Raw genomic sequence first — 23,223 nt, 5'->3', positions numbered from 1 at the left:
TAAGCAGTACTTTACAGTATTTTGACTTAAGTACTTTACACCACTGCCAATGTGAAGGTGTTATGGCAGGGGAAATGGTGTTGCAGTAGTCTAGTGTGTGGTGCGGGAATAATGACAAGCGAACCTGGAGAGCTTTGTGTTCACATTGCCCTTAAAAAGGGAACCAGACCACGGAATTCAAGTGAACCGAACTCAGATCAGTTCGGTTCCCTTAAGGGGGCTCTTTTAAGGAGTCTGAGTTCCTTTGGAGTGTTCACACTCAACAACAAATTAAGTGAACTGCACTGAGTTCACAAAAATTGGCTGAAATGGACCAAGTGTGAAATCACCCTTAATCTCTTGACACTATGTGAAGAGAGGGTTGTTATTGTCTCCAGCCCCAATCGCTCTATCTGTATTGCTGGACTGGCCTTGCACTTGGCTGAGCTCTAGCCTGCATATTTCTGTTGTGAGCTGGATTCCAACAGATGTGACGATTCAGCCAAAACGAGACAATTCAGCCAAAGATCTATATCTCTGTCACAGAGCTTGTGTTGTTGAGCAGTATTGTGGATTTGTTTTTATAAGGACGTGCCAGACAAAGGCTTACAGTACGAGGAATGGCTTCCAAAGGTTCTAGAAGGTTTCAGAATCCAGAACAGGGAGGTAGGTAGTGGATCTCATGATTATTTATTTGCCTTATTGTCTGTGGAATAAGCTCCTCACATGTACAACAGTATGTATAGCCTAATTAGGAATATATTAATCATTCATTTCATTCCACTTGTTTGAACTTGTATTCCAAGTCAAACTTTATTTGTCACATACGGCGAATACAACAAGTGTAGACCTTACTGGGAAATGCTTACTTAAAAGCCCTTAACCAACAGTGCAGTTCAAATGAACTAAAGTAAAAAGTAACACAATAACATAACAATAACGAGGCTATATACATGGGGAACCGGAACCGAGTCAGTGTGTGAGGGTACATGTTATTTTGTCATTTGTACATGTAGGTAGGGGTGAAGTGACTGCATAGATAATAAACAGTGAGTAGCAGCAGTGTACAAAACAAATGGGGGGGGGTCAATGTAATAGTCCGGTGGCCATTTGATTAATTGTTCAGCAATCTTATGGCTTGGGGGTAGAAGCTCTTAAGGAGCCTTTTGGTCCGAGACTTGGTGCTCCGGAACCACTTGCCGTGCGGTAGCAGGGAAAACAGTATATGACTTGGTTTACTGGAGTCTCTAAAAATTTTATGGGCTTTCCTCCGTCACCACCTATTATATAGGTCCTGGATTGCAGGAAGCTTGGCCTCAGTGATGTACTGGGCCGCACGCACTACCCTCTGTAGTGGCTTGTGGTCAGATGCAGAGAGTTGCAATACCAGGCGGTGATCCAACCATGCTCTCGAAGGTGCAGTTGTATAACCTTTTGAGGATCTGGGGACTGATGCCAAGTCTTTTCAGTCTTCTGAGGGGGAAAAGGTTTTGTAATGCCCTCTTCACGACTGTCTTGGTGTGTTTGGACCTTGATAGTTTGTTGGTGATGTGGAGATCAAGGAACTTGAAAATCTCGAGACACTCCACTACAGCCCTGTTGATGTTAATGGGAGCCTGTTCAGCCCGCCTTTTCCTGTAGTCCACGATCAGCTCCTTTGTCTTGCTCAAATTGAGTGAAAGGTTGTTGTCCTGGCACCACACTGCCAGTTCCCTGACTTCCACTCAAAAGGCTGTCTCATTGTTGTCGGTGATCAGGCCTACCAATGTTGTGTCATCAGCAAACTTAATAATGGTGTTGGAGTCGTGCAAAGCCACGCATTCGTTGGTGAACAGGGAGTACAGCAGAGGTCTGAGGAGGAGTCAGTGTGGCAGACGTGTTGTTGCCTACCCTTACCACCTGGGGGTGGCTCGTCAGAAAGTCCAGGATCCAGTTGCAGAGGGAGGTATTTAGTCCCAGGGTTTTTAACTTAGTGATGAGCTCTGTGGGCAATATAGGATTGAACGCTGAGCTGTAGTCAATGAACAGCATTCTCACATAGGTGTTCCTTTTGTCCAGGTGGGAAAGGGCAGTGTGGAGTGCGATTGAGATGGCATCATCTGTGAATCTGTTGGGGCGGTATGCAAATTAGAGTGTATCCGGGAGGATGTTGTTTATGTGAGCCATGACCAGCCTTTCAAATCATTTCATGGCTACTGGGCGGTATTCATTTAGGCATGTTACCTTCGCTTCCTTGGGCACAGGGACTAGGGTCGTCTGCTTGAAACATATAGGTATTACAGACTCAGTTAGGGAGAGGTTGAAAATGTCAGTGAAGACACTTGCCAGTTGGTCCGTGCATGCTTTGAGTACACGTCCTGGTAATCCATCTGGCCCCATGGCTTTGTGAACGTTGACCTGTTTAACTTTTCTAGCGCAGGGGTTCCGCTAGCGGAAAACCTCGACAACATTCCGCTGAAAAGGCAGCGCGCGAAATTCAAAAATATTTCTTAGAAATATGTGACTTTCACACATTAACAAGTCCAATACAGCAAATGAAAGATAAACATCTTATTAATCTACCCATCGTGTCCGATTTAAAAAATGCTTTACAGCTAAAGCACAACATATGATTATGTTAGATCACCGCCAAGTCGAAAAAACACACAGCCATTTTCCTTGCCAAAGATAGGAGTCACAAAAGCAGAAATATAGATCAAATTAATCACTAACCTTTGATGATCTTCATCAGATGACACTCATAGGACATCATGTTACAATACATGTATGTTTTGTTCGATAATGTGCATATTTATATCCAAAAATCTCAGTTTACATTGGCTCCTTACGTGCAGTAATGTTTTGATTCCAAAACATTCGGTGATTTTGCAGAAATACTCATAAACATTGATAAAAGATACAAGTGTTATTCACATAATTAAAGATAGACTTCTCCTTAATGCAACCGTTGTGTCAGATTTCAAAAAACTGAAACGGAAAAAGCATAATCTGAGAACGGCACCCAAAACACCCAGAGGAATATCCGCCATTTTGGAATCAACAAAGTTAGAAACAACACCATAAATATTCACTTACCATTGATGATCTTCATCAGAAGGCACTCCCAGGAATCCCAGTTCGACAATAAATGACTGATTTGTTCCATAAAGTTCCATCATGTATGTCCAAATAGCCACTTGTTGTTAGCGTGTTCAGCCCAGTAATCCATCTTCATGAGGCGTGAGCATTTCATCCAGACAAAACCTCGAAAAGTTACAGTCCTTTATAAACATGTCAAACAATGTATGGAATCAATCCTTAGGATGTTTTTAACATAAAACATCAATAATGTTCCAACCGGAGAATTACTTTGTCTTCAGAAAAAGCACTGGAACGCGAGGTAACTCTGTCGGGAGCGTGCGTCATGAGACCAAGGCTCTCTGCCAGACCACTGACTCAGAGGTCTGATGAGCCCCTCCTTTATAGTAGAATCCTCATTCAAGTTTCAAAAGACATTTGACATCTAGTGGAAGCCCTAGGAAGCGCAACCTCATCCATATCTCAATGTGTACTCGGTAGGCCAAGCTTTGAAAAACTGCAAACCCTCAGATGCCCCACTTCCTGGTTGGATTTTTCTCAGGTTTTCACCTACATTAGATGCATATATTATCATCTATATTAGCATCTGGGACAGAGTAGGAGGCAGTTCACTATTCATCCAAAAGTGAAAATGCTGCCCCCTATCCCAAAAAGGTTAAAGGTCTTACTCACGTTGGCTACCAAGAGCATTAACACACAGTCATCCAGAACAGCTGGTGCTCTCGTGCATGCTTCAGTGTTGCTTGCCTCGAAGCGAGCATAAAAGCCATTTAGCTCATCTGGTAGGCTCGTGTCACTGGGCAGCTCACGTCTGGGTTTCCCTTTGTAGTCCGTAATAGTTTTCAAGCCCTGTCACATCCGACAAGTGTCAGAGCCGGTGTAGTAGGATTCAATCTTAATCCTGTATTGACGCTTTGCTTGTTTGATAGTTCGTATGGGCGCATTGTGGGATTTATTATAAGCGTTTACGATTTGTGTCCCACTCCTTGAAAGCGGCAGCTCTAGCCTTTAGCTCGATGCGGCTGTTGCCTGTAATCCATGGCTTCTGGATGGGATATGTACGTATGGTCACTGGGGATGATGTCGTTGATGCAGTTATTGATGAAGCCGATGACTGAGGTGGTATACTTCTTAATGCCATTGGATGAGTCCCGTAACACATTCCAGTCTGTGCTAGCAAAACACATTTACTTGGTGTATGACACAAGTAATTTTTCCAACAATTGTTTACAGACAGATACAGTGCCTTGCGAAAGTATTCGGCCCCCTTGAACTTTGCGACCTTTTGCCACATTTCAGGCTTCAAACATAAAGATATAAAACTGTATTATTTTGTGAAGAATCAACAACAAGTGGGACACAATCATGAAGTGGAACGACATTTATTGGATATTTCAAACTTTTTTAACAAATCAAAAACGGAAAAATTGGCCGTGCAAAATTATTCAGCCCCCTTAAGTTAATACTTTGTAGCGCCACCTTTTGCTGCGATTACAGCTGTAAGTCGCTTGGGGTATGTCTCTATCAGTTTTGCACATCGAGAGACTGACATTTTTTCCCATTCCTCCTTGCAAAACAGCTCGAGCTCAGTGAGGTTGGATGGAGAGCATTTGTGAACAGCAGTTTTCAGTTCTTTCCACAGATTCTCGATTGGATTCAGGTCTGGACTTTGACTTGGCCATTCTAACACCTGGATATGTTTATTTTTGAACCATTCCATTGTAGATTTTGCTTTATGTTTTGGATCATTGTCTTGTTGGAAGACAAATCTCCGTCCCAGTCTCAGGTCTTTTGCAGACTCCATCAGGTTTTCTTCCAGAATGGTCCTGTATTTGGCTCCATCCATCTTCCCATCAATTTTAACCATCTTCCCTGTCCCTGCTGAAGAAAAGCAGGCCCAACCATGATGCTGCCACCACCATGTTTGACAGTGGGGATGGTGTGTTCAGCTGTGTTGCTTTTACGCCAAACATAACGTTTTGCATTGTTGCCAAAAAGTTTAATTTTGGTTTCATCTGACCAGAGCACCTTCTTCCACATGTTTGGTGTGTCTCCCAGGTGGCTTGTGGCAAACTTTAAACAACACTTTTTATGGATATCTTTAAGAAATGGCTTTCTTCTTGCCACTCTTCCATAAAGGCCAGATTTGTGCAATATACGACTGATTGTTGTCCTATGGACAGAGTCTCCCACCTCAGCTGTAGATCTCTGCAGTTCATCCAGAGTGATCATGGGCCTATTGGCTGCATCTCTGATCAGTCTTCTCCTTGTATGAGCTGAAAGTTTAGAGGGACGGCCAGGTTTTGGTAGATTTGCAGTGGTCTGATACTCCTTCCATTTCAATATTATCGCTTGCACAGTGCTCCTTGGGATGTTTAAAGCTTGGGAAATCTTTTTGTATCCAAATCCGGCTTTAAACTTCTTCAGAACAGTATCTCGGACCTGCCTGGTGTGTTCCTTGTTCTTCATGATGCTCTCTGCGCTTTTAACGGACCTCTGAGACTATCACAGTGCAGGTGCATTTATACGGAGACTTGATTACACACAGGTGGATTGTATTTATCATCATTAGTCATTTAGGTCAACATTGAATCATTCAGAGATCCTCACTGAACTTCTGGAGAGAGTTTGCTGCACTGAAAGTAAAGGGGCTGAATAATTTTGCACGCCCAATTTTTCAGTTTTTGATTTGTTAAAAAAGTTTGAAATATCCAATAAATGTCGTTCCACTTCATGATTGTGTCCCGCTTGTTGTTGATTCTTCACAAAAAAATACAGTTTTATATCTTTATGTTTGAAGCCTGAAATGTGGCAAAAGGTCGCAAAGTTCAAGGAGGCCAAATACTTTTGCAAGGCACTGTATTTCACTTATAATTCACTGTATCACAATTCCAGTTGATCAGAAGTTTACATACACTAAGTTGACTGTGCCTTTAAACAGCTTGGAAAATGCCAGAAAATTATGTAATGGCTTTAGAAGCCTCTTATTGGTTAATTGACATAATTTGAGTCAATTGGAGGTGTACCTGTGGATGTATTTCAAAGCCTACCTTCAAACTCAGTGCCTCTTTTCATGGGAAAATCAAAATAAATCAGCCAAGACCTCCAAAAAAAATTTGTAGACCTACACAAGTCTGGTTCATCCTTGGAAGAAATGTCCAAACACCTGAAGGTACCACGTTCATCTGTACAAACAATAGTACGCAAGTATAAACACCATGGGACCACGCAGCTGTCATACCGCTCAGGAAGGAGACGCGCTCTGTCTCCTAGAGATGAACGTTCTTTGTTGCAAAATGTGCAAATCAATCCCAGAACAACAGCAAAGGACCTTGTGAAGATGCATGAGGAAACAGGTACAAAATAATCTATATCCACAGTAAAACAAGTCCTATATCGACATAACCAGAAAGGCCGCTCAGCAAGGAAGAAGCCACTGCTCCAAAACCGCCATAAAAAAGCCCGACTACGGTTTGCAACTGCACATATGGACAAAGATCATACTTTTAGAAGAAATGTCCTCTGGTCTGATGAAACAAAAATTGAACTGTTTGGCCATAATGACCATCGTTATGTTTGGAGGAAAAGGGGGAGGCATGCAAGCCGTAGAACACCATCCCAACTTGATATATATTGAAGCAACATCTCAAGATATCAGTCAGGAAGTTAAAGCTTGGATGCAAATGGGTTTTCCAAATTGACAATGACCCCAAGCATACTTCCAAAGTTGTGGCAAAATGGCTTAAGGACAACAAAGTCAAGGTATTGGAATGGCCATCACAAAGCCCTGACCTCAATCCTATAGAAAATTTGTGGGCAGAACTGAAAAAGCGTGTGCGGGCAACGAGACCTACAGTGCTGACTCAGTTACACCAGCTCTGTCAGGAGGAATGGGCCAAAATTCACCCAACTTATTGTGGGAAGCTTGTGGAAGACTACCAGAAATGTTTGACCCAAGTTAAACAATTTAAAGGCAAAGCTACCAAATACTAATTGAGTGTATGTAAACTTCTGACCCACTGGGAATGTGATGAAAGAAATATAAGCTGACAAATCATTGTCTCTACTATTATTCTGACATTTCACATTCTTAAAATAAAGTGGTGATCCTAACTGACCTAAGACAGGGCATTTTTACTATGATTAAATGTCAGGAATTGTGAAACTGAGTTTAAATGTATTTGGCTAAGGTGTATGTAAACTTCCGACTTCAACTGTATGTCACCAAATATATATTACATTATATCATTACTGTAGGCCTATACTTGTGTTGTGACTTGTGAGCCTTAATTCATGGATTCCTTTCCTACTACTCCTCTGCAGTATGTGTTTCCAACACAATCTTTGTGCTTTGTCACGTAAATCAAAACCTATACATACATTACAATAACATTAGCTTTCCTAACAGGTTAGATACTTGTATGAAGTAGGCTGTAAGAACCAAGTGGGCAAAACCTGGTTTAAAAGACAGTATGTATGTCAGTATGATGTATTTTTATGACGTCTTATTCTGGTTGGAAAATAACTTTTTTATTTGACTTATTATTACTGACCAGAATATGCCGTCTTTTTCTGACCACCATAATAATTGTGACCTCTATCTGACCTGCTGGTCATAATTCTGACCACTATATTATGTGCTACATTATGTAGCCTACTAGTCATAGTTAAGACCTCATCATAACCTGTTATTGACCACCTGACTACAGCTTATTACTTGCACTTTTAGAAAAAAGGGTTCCAAAAGTTTTCTTCGGCTGTCTCCATAGAATAACAATTTTTGGTTCCAAGGAAAAGCCGTTTTGGTTCCACGTAGAACCATTTTGGTTTCCATGTAGAACCCTGTGGAAAGGGTCCTACATAAAACCCAAAAGGGTTCTACCTCAAACCAAACAGGGTTCTCCTATGGAGACAGCCGAATAACCCTTTTAGGTTCTAGATAGCACTTTTTTTTCTAAGAGTGTACTGTATAAAGTATTGCAGAGGATGAAGTTGGATATTGAAAACATTGTTTCTGTTTCCATAGTCACCAAATTCAGTTAATCTGCAACATATTATTTCTTACCTTTAAAATAGATCAAGCAATTGCAAAACAAATCTACATAACAATTTTTTGCACATCCTCCTACATTTGTTTCATAATTCACCCACAGACATTACATGCATAGAAAGACTAGGACACAGAGTATTCTTGGAAAAGCGGGACAATCTCTACTTTTTAAAATGATTTGTCTCAATATTAACAACATTTGACGTATACATTTTGATAGACCAAAGCATGAGCTATCAGACCATTTGAAGAGTGATTAGAAAAGAACAGAGATAAGACAAAGCGACTGAAGGAAGGTATTTTCACAGACTTTGTGAATCGTCGGAGAGGATACCATTTTCTTGTGTCCTTAAGCGCCACAGGGTAGTATGCTGACAACTGACACCTCTCCTTTACACCTTCTCAGTTCTGCCTCACTTTCTCCGCATCTGGGTAGAACTGTCAGCATCATCCTCCATAAGGGCCATCTTGAAGAGTTCTGTGATGGGTCAGATCTGCAGTGAAGAGAATCAGCGCATACGATTTTATCAATTTGAGATTGAAATAAAAACTAGAAAATGAGGAAATTCCTGAATACATTTTGTGGGCTAAGCTGGCTAAAAGTATTTCCATGGTACTAGTTGAAGAGTTTTGTGGCAGTTCTAGAGATGTCTTGAAATAAGAGCAACTTGCTCATATACATACTTTGCGTCGTCCTCCACCACGGCAGTCAGGGGCATATTTGAGGACTTTCCTCAAGGCCCCAACACATCAACCTCCTGAGTTTTGTGGCTTTTCATGACACTTACTGTAAGCACAAAAAGAGAATAAAATAAATTTACGATTGGAATATTGTGGGCATGCAGGACAAAACGGAACAGTAACGCACAGTAAAATATCCTTAACAGTCAGAATCTACAAGACAATTCTCATTGTGTATGTCAAATGTCTCTGCTGCTCACTTACTATCCAATTACAATGGAGCACACACCACACGAGGGGTAGCAAAGGCATGTTTGCTCCTCCGTCCCTTCATATTAAAGTAGGAAAATAATTAATTGGTCATTAATCTGCAAAATTTTAAGAAAGAGGATATAAAAATTAGACACTAGAAAATGTTTAACCCCTCTCTAAATGACCGATCTCCAAAATCCTAAAGACGTTGTCCCGGACAGAGGTTCCCCCAATTGAGGACAGCTTGGCATTCTTAAAAAAATACTGTGTAAAGAGCCAGTCTATTTTTTATCTTTCTCTTTTTCAAAAGTTGTGAGTCTTTCATCTCATTCCCGCAACAAACATGAATACAATGTGCATACCAATTGCTTCCTTTTGTCCTCATTGGTGAGGCTATCCTCCATGACCTCAAACTCACTAAGACCGGCAGCTGAATCTAAAGCTATACTGAACAAAAATATAAATGCAACATGTATTTTGGTCCCATGAGCTTAAATAAAAAATCCCAGAAATATTATTATTATTTCTCTCAAATTGTATGCACAAATTAGTTTACATCCCAGTTAGTGAGCATGTCTCCTTTGCCAAGAGAATCCATCCTTCTGACAGGTGTGGAATATCAAGAAGCTGATTAAATGGCATGATCATTACACAGTTGCATCTTGTGCTGGGGATAATAAAAGGCCACTCTAAAATGTCACACAACACAATGCCACAGATATCTCAAGTTATGAGGGAGCCCATTGTTGTGCCATTCATCCGCCACCATCACCTCACGTTTTAGCATGATAATGCAGGCGCCATTTTGCAAGGATCTGTACACAATTCCTGGAAGCTGAAAATGTCCCTGTTCTTCCATGGCCTGCATACTCACCAGACATCACCCATTGAGCATGTTTGGGGTGCTCTGGATTGATGTGTACGACAGTGTGTTCCAGTTCCCGCCAATATCCAGCAACTTTACACAGCCATTGAAGAGTGGGACAACATTCCACAGGCCACAATCAGTCTGATCAACTTTCTGCGGAAGAGATGTTGCGCTGCATGAGACAAATGGTGGTCACACCAGATACTGACTGGTTTTCTGATCCATGCCCCTAACTTTTTTTAAAGGTATTTGTGACCAATAGATGCATATCTGTATTCCCAGTCATGTGAAATCCATAGATTAGGGCCTAATGAATTCATTTAAATTGACTAATTTCCTTATATGAACTGTAACTCAGTAAAATCTTAGAAACTTGCGTTTTATATTTTTGTTCAGTGTAAGTCTGTGTCACCTGTAGTTGTTTCTCTGTACTCTAACTGTCCTGAAGTCGGTCAATAAATACAGGACCCTTTTCTGAAACCCTTACAACAACAAAAAAATACATTATTTGCTTATTTGTTGTGCCATTTACATTTCAGGAGAAGACTTAAATATGATATGCAGTTCTTACTTTCAGTAGACAATAGAATGTTGCCTCTGAGCGGAGAAGATGACCTGCAACAATTATTCGGCCATCAGAAAACGTGTTTCTGTTTTGATAGACCTATGATCCCAGCGTCTCATACACGTGATGAATTCTGAAGTTGAAACGTTTGTGGTGCAGGAATAATTGCACTGGGGAACATACTGTATACCGCGTTCATTATGTGTATTATATTTGCTAAGCACCTCTTCTTCCATTATTTTGGATATCTTTCTATGCTCATGCGTGTCCCCAAAGGCAAGACCTGAATTATTGCATTTTGACAGGAAATGTATTTTGACTGAATCGAAATTGATAGCCTAAATGTATGTAGACCTAAACGTGAGTTTTTCTTTTGCCACATTTAAAATGTACTTGTGAAGAGGCAACTCTGGAATGCTGGGCTTCTAGGCAGAGTTCCTCTGTCCAGTGTCTGTGTTCTTTTGCCCATCTTAATATTTTATTTTTATTGGCCAGTCTGAGATATGGCTTTGTCTTTGCAACTCTGCCTAGAAGGCCAGCATCCCGGAGTCGCCTCTTCACTGTTGACGTTGAGACTGATGTTTTGCGGGTACTATTTAATGAAGCTGCCAGTTGAGGACTTGTGAGGTGTCTGTTTCTCAAACTAGACACACTAATATACTTGTCCTCTTCCTCAGTTGTGCACCGGGGCCTCCCACTCCTCTTTCTAGTCTGGTTAGAGACAGTTTGCGCTGTCCTGTGAAGGGAGTAGTACACAGCGTTGTATGAGATCTTCTGTTTCTTGGCAATTTCTTGCATGGAATAGCCTTCATTTCTTAGAACAAGAATAGACAGACAAGTTTCAGAAGAAAGCTCTTGGTTTCTGTCCATTTTGAGCCTGTAATCGAACCCACAAATGCAGACGCTCCAGATACTCAACTAGTCTAAAGAAGGCTAGTTTTATTGCTTCTTTAATCAGGACAACAGTTTTCAGCTGTGCTAACATGCTTGCAAAAGGGTTTTCTAATTATAAATTACCCTTTTAAAATGGTAAACTTTGATTAGCTAACACAACGTGCCATTGGAAAACAGGAGGGATGGTTGCTGATAATTGGCCTATTTAGATATTCCATAAAAAAATCAGCCATTTCCAGCTACAGTAGTCATTTACAACATTAACAATGTCTACACTGTATTTCTGATCAATTTGATGTTATTTTAATGGACAAAAAATGTGTGTTTCTTTCAAAAACAAGGACATTTCTAAGTGACCCCAAACTTTTGAACGGTAGTGTGTGTTGTAGCTTAGAGCCTATTTCACATCATCTGAGGGGTTAGTGTTGTGCCCGCCATCGGTTGAGACACTGCATACTCTTAAATACAGGGTGGATGTCATGTTTTGGCTGATAAATGTACAAAAATTGAAATAAAATTGAAATATCAACTTTCAAATGGTACCACAAAGATGGATGGAAGTCCACATATCAGAGAATGTTGACTTGAATGGGTATGTCTATTGTTTTAAATTATGCTGTCAATCTTTCATAGGAAACCTATTGAAGTAATTGAGATATATAGATAATAGAATACACATTCCCATATGTCGTTCGACGGTGTGTGTACCGGCGGCCATTTTTGTGGTAGTATTCTGTAGTAAAAAGTTCAACTAAATTTCAATGGTGTTCCAGCTAAATTGTGGTGGTTTGAAGGGATAGGTAAATTCTATGATTGAAATGACACCCACCCTGTATTCAAGAGTATACTGTGTCTCAACTGATGGTGGCACAACATAAACACCTCAAATTATGCAAATGAGGGTCTAATATGCAAAAATGTTTTTTTGGGGGAGTTTACATGTTTTAAGATTATTAACGTTAAAGGCAAAAAAACAAAACATTTAGTCTGACAACCCTTTGTGAAAGCTTTTAAATGATATCAAACTCAACCGTTAATCTTTCCAATGATGAAGACATGGATGTCTCATGGTAGGGTGAGGTATGCAAAATGTGTCAACTTTGAGCACCTCTATCTCCTGAATGTTTTGGCATTTTGGTCTAAAAAGCCACTTTCTGACCACTTCTACCATGGGAAAAGGCGCAACGCTCCCTCACCATTAAAAATGCATTGTTTTATTTAAGCATGGTTAAAAGATTAAAGTTTCAGCTTTCGATGGGGCTTCATCAGAATCTTTTCCTTTTTCAATGATTACATTTTTTGGGTGCACCTCGACTCACGTTGGTTGAGCTCCCTCCACTTCTTTCCACTTCTACCATGGGCAAATATGTATGGTGTTTTATGTTCAAATCAAAAGGGGTGCGGTCAAAAAGTGATTGAAATCCAATGGAACGACCCGATAGCGTTGCACTCTTTCTCCAGTGGGCTTTTTATAAGTGCAGGGTAAATAATTTGTCTACACAAGAGAGACATTACTGATAGTATTCTACCTTAATACTTTACTGGAGAAGTTACTTCTCAATACCACTCAGTCACTATGTATCCCCATCCCCACTATGTATCCCTACATTCCCTACAGAGTAATGTTTTTCTCCCCACGCCAAACCCTTTTTGGTTTCAATTTGAGAGGGAATTGCACAGCATCAATATGCAAAGGCAGCTCTCTAGTCTCAAATGCATTCAGAAAGGTGTTCTGTTCTCATTCATTGAACCAGACCATTGAAATCAAGATGTTCCACCTGCACATACAGCTGCAGCAGCTGTCCTTTACAAGTGAACTATCTGAGGCAGGCGTAAGGCGTTCTATAAAGCCTGCTGCCTAGTGCCTATTGATAGAGGAAAAGGGAGGAGGCTTGAGCTAGCAGTTGTGTATAACAACGAACACTCTGAGAAATTACAAAATGATTAAGCTCTATCTCTCAAACCCTGATCCCACTGCACTAAACTGCAGTGTAATCGTTCCCTTCTCTTCTTTCCCCACCCGATTCAATATTACTCAATGACTGCACCGCCAACTGACACTGTAAAACCAAATTACTTGTTCATTGTGTTGTAGGCTTTTCATCCGAACACACACGCTAAGCTTCATTTGGTCAAGACCAATAGGCCCTGTACAATCAAAGGAAATCGATTGCGAGGTGAAATTCACAGCCCTTTCTCTCAATGAAGACTTTGGGCTAATGTCCTTCTCCAGCGCCTCATTTGAGTTTTCCCATTTAGCACAGAGTATTATTGTAAGGGGTAAAAAGCAATCAGTGGAACCTATAGTACTGAATAATTGAAGGAGAATATATACTGAACAAAAAATATAAACAACATCCCAATGCTGGATAATCAATAATTTATAAGCAACAATTTCAACTATTTTACTGAGTTACAGTTCATGTAAGGAAATCAGTCAATTGAAATAAATTAATTTGGCCCTAATCTATGGATTTCACATGACTGGGAATACAGATATGCATCTGTTGGACACAGATACCTTAAAAAAAAAAGGTAGGGGGCGTGGATCATATAACCAGTCAGTATCTGGTGCGACCACCATTTGCCTCATGCAGCGTGACACATCTCCTTGGCATAGAGTTGATCAGGCTGTTGAGTGTGACCTGTGGAATGTTGTCCTGCTCCTCTTCAGTGGCTCTGCGGAGTTGCTGGATATTGGCGGGAACTGGAACATGCTCTGGATTGACGTGTACGTCAGCATCTCAAACATGCTTAATGGATGACATGCCTGGTGAGTGTGCAGGCCACTAGGAACTGAGACATTTTCACCTTCCAGTTATTGTGACATGGGGTTGTGCATTATCATGCTGAAATATGAGGTGATGGTGGCGGATGAATGGCATGACAATGGGCCTCAGAATTTCGTCACGGTATCTCTGTAAATTCAAATTGCCATCGATTAAAATTGTGTTAGTTTGTTGTCCATAGCTTATGTTTGCCCATACCATAACCCCACTGCCACAATGGGGCACTCTGTTCACAACGTTGACATCAGTAAACCGCTCACCCACACGACGCCATACACGTGATCTGCGGTTGTGAGGCCAGTTGGACGTACTGCCAAATTCTCTAAAACATTGGAGAAGGCTTAGAGAAATTAACAATAAGTGATATGGCAACAGCTTTGGTGGACATTCCTGCTGTCAGCATGCCAATTGCATGCTCCCTCAACTTGAGACATCTGTGGCATTGTGTTGTGTGACAAAATGGCACATTTTACAGTGGCCTTTTATTGTTCCCAGCACAAGGTGCACCTATGTAATGATCATGCTGTTTAATCAGCTTCTTGATATGCCACACCTGTCAGGTGGATGGATTATCTTGGCAAAGGAGAACTGACAGGGATATAAACACATTTGTGTACACAATTTGAGCGAAATAAGCTTTTTGTGTATATGAACAATTTCTAGGATCTTTTATTTCAGCTCATGAAACATGGGACCAACACTTTATACATGTTGTGTTTATATTTTTGGTCAGTGTATATGCTCATGCTCTTTTTCAGTTATTTGTCATTGAAATCAGAACATGTGGTCTATAGGTCTAGCATGGGATTTATTATATACATCTTGCTTGATTGAGTAGAAAACAATGTCAATGGAATCAGCATTTAGTTTAGCAAGAGACCTATCGCTTTCCCGTTGGGGCTTTACACGTTCAATTATCTTCAAAGCCATCACTCACTCTGCTGTTGCAACAAATACTGCCAAGTCCCTGTGAGCTGATTCCTACTTTATAACTCTTTTGTTTTTTTTACACACACAAATTGCCAAACATTTCTTCTGAAAGACTTGAGGGTCAGAATAACTCCAGTAACTTGGTACTGCTTGAGCATTTACAGGTGGTAAATGTGGGGATCAGGATGCTCATGTTCATGCAGTGGACTCAAGTCAGTAGGCTGTGATACTATTGTCACTACTGGTGAGTGAGCTCTCTTCATCAGATTGGCGTGTGTTGTGAAGGGCATAGTTTATTGACATGTTGTATACAGTACTTGTATACAACTTGTTACTCAATATTACAGAACTGTTTTAAGGTCAACAACAAACTGTGAAAGGCTCAAATGGAAAATACGATATTATGATTAACATATTATTAACTGCTACGGGATCGGTGTCCCTATACCGGGATGGTTGAGCTAATGTGCGCTAATGTGATTAGCATAACGTTGTAAGTAACGGCTAACTTTCCAGGACATAGACATGTCTTTATATGGGCAGAAAGCTTAAATTATTGTTAATCCAACTGCACTGTTCAATTTACAGCTCTAATTTACTGCTCTAATTTGTCATCTTGAGAGTCCCAGAGATAAAATGTAGCATAGTTTTTTGTTTGATAAAATTGTATTTTATATTATAATGTAGGAACTGGGTTCTACAGTTTTAACCCTTGCTCCTTCTGGCTCCACATTGAATCCCCCCCCCCGGCCATCTAGATGTGTGAAAGTTAGTGTATAAGCTAATGATCCATCAATTTATATTCCTGGGAGTGTAAATGTTCTATTTCCATATCATTTCTGTTTGTTCTCTGTGGTTATGTACTAGAAAATGTATCAATGAACCAATTCGACACATTTGGGCAGACTTACAAAATATTGTCCAGTATTGCAATGATTCACTGGATCAATCTGAAACTTTACACACACACTGCTGCCATCTAGTGGCCAAAATCTAAATTGTGCCCAAACTGCAATGTTATATTATGGCCTTTCGCTTCCATTTCAAAGATGATAAAAAAAGAAAACGCATGTTTTTTGATTTGTATTATCTTTTACCAGATCTAATGTGTTATATTCTCCTACATTAATTTCACATTTACACACACTTCAAATTGTTTCCTTTCAAATGGTTTCCTTTCAAGCATATGCATATCCTTAATTCAGGTCCTGAGCTACAGGCAGTTAGATTTGGGTATGTCATTATAGGCGAAAATTGATAAAGGGTCCGATCCTTAAGAGGTTTTAATGGCTATTTACATTTACGGAAAGCTTAGAAAAGATGGATCTCAACCTCCTGTTGAGAGGAATGGATTGAAATACTCATGGCAACAAGCAGGTATCTCCACTTATCTAAAACGTAACCTATAAGATGAATGGTGTATTTAAGTATAGCTATATAAGTCAGTGACAGTAAGAAGAGATTTTTTCCTTCAAGTGATTGAAACACTACCGCAGATAGTGTCTGTCTGGCTTCCAGAATTCAAACAATGGATTTTCCTAGAAACTGTTGTCTCAGAGCTGGTGTCTGATAGAGGGTCTGAGAGAGAGCAGGTATGGGGGAAATTGATTAGCACTTCATTGTGGAGAAGAACGTGAAAATGAATGTATCGACATACGGTTGGTTGGTCTGCTGTGTTTCTACAGAAACGTCAATTCCAAGAATGAAGACACAAGTATCAAGCGAGCTTACAGTGTATATTGTGTTTGAGTGGATGGATGCAGCTGCTAGTTTCAAAGAGAAAATATCTTGAGAGAGGCTATCAACACGCCCGGATCCTCTTGTACTTGACGATGGCACGCTTCCAGATATTTCCCTCTTGTGACAAATACCACTTTTTCAAGCCTTCAATTAATTTGCCACCTTCCTAAGCTGCATTCTTTTCTCCTGGCAGTTACGGCAGATATTCATTTAGCTGCATTTGTAACCTGTCACAGAATGATGTATGATATATATTAACCCTTTACACTTGTGGGAATTTGCCTCTATGGATAGGGTTAAATGTTTCTTACAGTAGAAATATGAAATGGATATACATAACCAGGGTAGCAATTATTAGACCAAAGGTGAGGACACAACATTTCACCTGACACGACTGAATCCAAATATTACACAATTTACTTTTGATGATAACGAAATCTGAAAATACTCTTTACAAGGGCTTGAGTGAGTGGACTAACCTCTGCAAAGTGTGCATAGTTCGTTCCTCAGTAATTTCAATGCACTTTTATTACTCAAAGAAGAGTCTTCAACTATAAGGTGATTATATTTTATTTTTTGCTCTCCTAGCTGTGGCGTTGAGGAAATAGAGCAAGTGTAACCAATGTGAAATGGCTAGCTAGTTAGCGGGGTGCACGCTAATAGTGTTTCAATCGGTGACGTCACTCGCTCTGAGACCTTGAAGTAGTTGTTCCCCTTGCTCTGCAAGGGCCGCGGCTTTTGTGGAGAGATGTGTAACAATGCTTCGAGGGTGGCTGTTGTCTATGTGTGCAGAGAGTCCCTGGTTCGAGTCCAGGTAGGGGTGAGGAAAGGGACGGAAGCTTTACTGTTACATTGCAATGTAGGTAGCAGAGAGAACAGTCCATGACTAGGCTGGCTGGAGTCATTGACAATTGTTAGGGCCTTCCTCTGACACCACCTGGTCTAGAGCTCCTGGATGGCAGGAAGCTTGGCCCCAGTGATGTACTGGGCCGTACGCACTACCCTCTGTAGTGTCTTGTGGTCGGAGGCCAAGCAGTTGCCATACCAGGGAGGGATGCAACCCATCAAGATGCTCTCAATGGTGCGGCTGTAGAACCTTTTGAGGATATGAGGACCCATCCCAAATCTTTTCAGGTCTCCTGAGGGGGAATAGGTTTTGTCGTGCCCTCATCACGACGGTCTTGGTATGCTTGGGCCATGTTAGTTTGGTGATGTGAATGCCAAGGAACTTGAAGCTCTCAACCTGCTCCACTACAGCTCCGTTGATGAGAATGGGGGTGTGCTCGGTCCTCCGTTTCCTGTAGTCCACAATCATCTCCTTTGTCTTGATCATGTTGCGGGAGAGGTTTTTGTCCTTGCACCACATGGTCAGGTCTCCTCCCTATAGGCTGTATCGTCATTGTCGTGATCAGGCCTACCACTGTTGTCATCGCCAAACTTAATGATGGTATTGGAGTCGTGCCTGGCCGTGCAGTCATGAGTAAACAGGGAGTACAGTAGGGGACTGAGAACGCACCCCTGAGGGGCCCCTGTGTTGAGGATCAGCGTGGCGGATGTGTTGTTACCTACCCTTACCACCTGGGGGCAGCCTGTCAGGATGTCCAGGATCCAGTTGCAGAGGGAGGTGTTAAGTCCCAGGGTCCTTAGTTTAGTGATGAGCTTTGAAGGCACTATGGTGTTGAACACTGAGCTGTAGTCAATGAATAGCATTCTCACATAGGTGTTCCTTTTGTCCAGGTGTGAAAGGGCAGAGTGGAGTGCAATAGAGATTGCATCATCTGTGGATTTGTTGGGGCAGTATGCAAATTGGAGTGGGTCTAGGGTTTCTGGGACAATGGTGTTGATGTGAGCTATGACCAGCCTTTCAAAGCACTTCATGGCTACAGACGTGAGTGCTACAGGTCAGTAGTCATTTAGGCAGGTTACCTTAGTGTTCTCGGGCACAGGGACTATGGTGGTCTGCTTGAAACATGTTGGTATTACAGACTCGGACAGGGAGAGGTTGAAAATGTCAGTGAAGACACTTGCCAGTTGGTCAGCGCTTTCTCTGAGTACATGTCCTGGTAATCCGTCTGGCCTTGAGGCCTTGTGAATGTTGACCTGTTTAAAGGTGTTACTCACATCGGCTGTGGAGAGTCATCCGGAACAGCTGATGCTCTTATGTAGGGCTGAGCGGTATACCATATTTTATGATATACCGGTATTGGTGCAGGGGACCGGTTTGGGTTTTTACTTTACCTTCTATACCAGTATTTGAATGTTTGGTTTGTTAAATGTGATACACCATGTGTAATGTCAATTTTTATAGGTTACTTCCATACTTGAGTCATCTCTCTCCGCTCTTTCTCTCTGTGCCACTTTCCACACAGACCTAACCACGCCCCCTTTCACTCAAGGAGCGCATTTGATGTTCCTCAACTACGAGTCACTTGCGTTCAGTCTACATGGTCAATGGAGCACATGTAACAATATTGATGACAACAATTCTGTTTTCACTTTGCTTTTTAATATAAATCCACTAGCGTTCTATAATGACAATATTAGTTTGTGTTTCTTACATCAGCAAACAGCTAGTTTGTCTTTTCTTACATGCTGACCAGACCGGACATGTCGCGTGTGCGAGCGTTGCTAAATACATTTGGAAATTCATGTTATTCAATTATTGCACCCACACTGCTCGCGAGCGCCAACAAGCGTCTGCATTGCCAAGGGCTAAAATAGAAGTTATTCCTTTTTCTGACGCAGATCGCGCTGCAAGTCCTGCCTCTCCCATCTCCTCATTTGTTTATAGAAGCGGGTACCCACGTGCCATCTCCTCATTGGTTATACCCACGTGGGTGATTGAAAGACAAGCTCTTTTGCCGGTCGTGGTGGTAATAATATGAAAGTTTAGATGCCAATCACCATATAAATTCAAAGATGAAAAAGCCTGGGAGGAGGAGAGATGACTGGAAACGATTCGGTTGACCGTTTTATGTGTGGATTAATTGTCGGAGTAGAGGATCTTGTTCATTTCAGGTAAAATAACAACTCACTGTTTATCCCAGGACAAGTTAGCTAGCAACAGCAAGCTAGCTAAATAGGACAAATTAGCTAGCATGTGCAAGCTAGCTAGCTAAATTGACATACATGTTTAATGCTTATCGACCTGTCCCCAAATTAATGTAATTGGTTCAGAGTTTATTTTGATATTTTAACCTGCGTGTCGTGATCGCGTTTGGTGTGGGGGGACAAAAGAAACTTATGCACGATGGCTCACAATGGCACACGCGCCCAGGCGGTTTGGGTTCCATGTTAGCAAGTTGCCCTAAATCTTGTCAGATGCTAATTGTTAGCTGCTAATAAATGTACTGAGTAAGAGCAATACAGCTTAATAATACCAGTGATGGTGTAGACCTAAATCAGCATGTTGCTTGTGCAACAGTATCTTCTAAATCATAGAGGAATATGCAAAGCAAGAATATGTTAGCTACGTGAAGTAGCTAAGAGAGAACATGCAATGTAGCCAAAGCTTATAGAGTCCCCTAGGAAACACGTATCAACACTTTAGTTCCTACACTGTCACAATAACTCCTCCCTGGCATTTTAATTTGTTGTCATCTCAAACAACACTGTATTCAAAGGGCCCACTATTATATTCTAGCTATATAATTAGAATAGTCATTCTATTTCCATGATTCCAACAGTTTTGCTCTAATTCGCAGGTCAAATCGCAATTGCAACATTTGTTTAAAAATAAGTCCTAGATTATTTGCCCGTATCGTGCAGCCCTACGTGGCCGTGTGGAAATTCTCAATTGAGCAGTGGTGTAAAGTACTTAAGTAGAAATACGTTCAAGTACTACTTAAGTCGTTTTTTTTGCTATCTGTACTTTACTATTTTTATTTTTTGACAACTTTTACTTTTACGTCACTACATTCCTATAGAAAATGCTGTACTTTTTACTCCATACATTTTCCCTGACACCTAAAAGTATTTGTTACATTTTGAATTCTTAGCAGGACAGGAAAATGGCCCAATCACGCACTTGTCAAGAAAACTTCCGTGGTCATCTACTGCCTCTGATCTGGAGGACTCACTAAACACATGTTTTGTTTGTAAATTCTATTGGAGTGTGCCCCTGGCTTTCCGTAAGTAAACTCAGCAAAAAAAGAAACGTCCTCTCACTGTCAACTGCGTTTATTTTCAGAAAACTTAACATGTGTAAATATTTGTATGAACATAATAAAATTCAACAACTGAGACATAAACTGAACAAGTTACACAGACGTAACTAACAGAAATGGAATAATGTGTCCCTGAACAAAGGGGGAGTCAAAATCAAAAGTAACAGTCAGTATCTGGTGTGGCCACCAGCTGCATTAAGTACTGCAGTGCATCTCCTCCTCATGGACTGCACCAGATCTCCCAGTTCTTGCTGTGAGATGTTACCCCCCTCTTCCACCAAGGCACCTGCAAGTTCCTGGACATTTCTGGGGGGAATGGCCTTCGCCCTCACCCTCCGATCCAACAGGTCCCAGACCTGCTCAATGGGATTGAGATTCGGGCTCTTCGCTGGCCATGGCAGAACATTGACATTCCTGTCTTGCAGGAAATCCCGCACAGAACAAGCAGAATGGCTGGTGGCATTGTCATGCTGGAGGGTCATGTCAGGGTGAGCCTGCAGGAAGGGTACCACATGAGGGAGGAGGATGTCTTCCCTGTAACGCACAGCGTTGAGATTGCCTGCAATGACAACAAGCTCAGTCCGATGATGCTGTGACACACCGCCTCAGACCATGACGGACCCTCCACCTCCAAATCGATCCAGCTCCAGAGTACAGGCCTCAGTGTAATGCTCATTCTTTCGACCATAAACGCGAATCCGACCATCACCCCTGGTGAGACAAAACCGCGACTCGTCAGTGAAGAGCACTTTTTGCTAGTCCTGTCTGGTCCAGCGAGGGTTGGTTTGTGCCCATAGGTGACGTTGTTGCCGGTGATGTCTGGTGAGGACCTGCCTTACAACAGTGCTACAAGCTCTCAGTCAATCCTCTCAGCCTATATGTGGATAGTCTGAGCACTAATGGAAGGATTGTGCATTCCTGGTGTAACTCGGGCAGTTATTGTTGCGATCATGTACCTGTACCGCAGGTGTGATGTTCGGATGTATCGATCTTGTGCAGGTGTTGTTACATGTGGTCTGCCACTGTGAGGATGATCAGCTGTCTCCCTGTAGTGCTGTCTTAGGTGTCTCACATTAGGGATATTGCAATTTATTGCCCTGGCCACATCTGCAGTCCTCATGCCTCTTTGCAGCATGCCTAAGGCACGTTAACGCAGATGAGCAGGGACCCTGGGCATCTTTCTTTGGTGTTTTTCTGAGTCAGTAGAAAAGCCTTTTTAGCGTCCTAAGTTTTCATAACTGTGACCTTAATTGCTGTTAGTGTCTTAATGACCGTTCCACAGGTGCATGTTCATTAATTGTTTATGGTTCATTGAACAAGCATGGGAAGCAGTGTTTAACCCTTTACAATGAAGATCTGTGAAGTTATTTGTATTTTACAAATTATCTTTGAAAGACAGGGTCCTGATAAAAGGATGTTTCTTTTTTAGCTGAGTTTAGTATTTTACTGGCTGACTTTTGCATTTACTTGAGCAATTTTCTGTTAACTTATCTTCACTTTTACTCAAGTATTACAATTGGGTACTTTTTCCACCACTGCAATTGAGTGCAGGAAATGCAGAAATGATAAAAGTGCTGCAACTTGTTTTGGTTGAAGTTGAATTGAACAGCATAAAACAATCAGAATGAAGAAAGACTAATTTGAAATCACTTAGAATGTATGTGTTGCCACGCTAGGATCACTCACTACTCATAAAGGAAATGTACAACTTTTATTATTAAAAAACTAAAAATACCATCAAACACCGTCATACCGTCCAATATAAAAAAAAGACTGTGATATTATAGTTTGGTCAAAATTGTCTAGCCCTACTCTCATGCATGTTTTGGTGTTACTTGCCTCGAAGCGAGCAAGTTCGTCCAATTTATTTTCCAGTGGTTGTATGTCGGCCAATAGGACCGATGGCAAATGCAGATTAGTCACTCGTCAGCGGATCCTCACAAGGCACCCCCGTTCTCCTTCCGCGAAACCTCCGTCTCTTTCTCCTGCAAATGACGGGGATGAGGGCCTGTTCAGGTGTCTGGAGTAAATCTCCCTCGTCTGACTCATTAAAGATAAATTCTTCATCCAATTCAAGGTGAGTAATTGCTGTTCTGATGTCCAGAAGCTCTTTTCAGTCATATGAGACGGTAGCAGCAACGTTGTGTACAAAGTAAGTTACAATGTGAAGAAAAAAAAATAGCACTGTTGGTTAAGAGCCAATATAACGGTAGCCATCCTCTCCAGCGCCA

At 41.3% G+C, this 23,223-nt stretch overlaps 1 protein-coding gene across 7 annotated transcripts in view; it reads left to right on the top strand.

Moving 5' to 3' along the window:
* Positions 1-23,223, top strand: part of LOC110537471 (autism susceptibility gene 2 protein) — a 489,908-nt gene that overhangs the window by 3,949 nt on the left and 462,736 nt on the right. The gene's annotated exons all lie outside the window — the stretch shown is intronic.

This window comes from Oncorhynchus mykiss, chromosome 12, assembly GCF_013265735.2.
Source record: "Oncorhynchus mykiss isolate Arlee chromosome 12, USDA_OmykA_1.1, whole genome shotgun sequence".
Classification (NCBI taxonomy): domain Eukaryota; kingdom Metazoa; phylum Chordata; class Actinopteri; order Salmoniformes; family Salmonidae; genus Oncorhynchus; species Oncorhynchus mykiss.
This window is presented reverse-complemented; position numbering and strand designations above follow the sequence as displayed.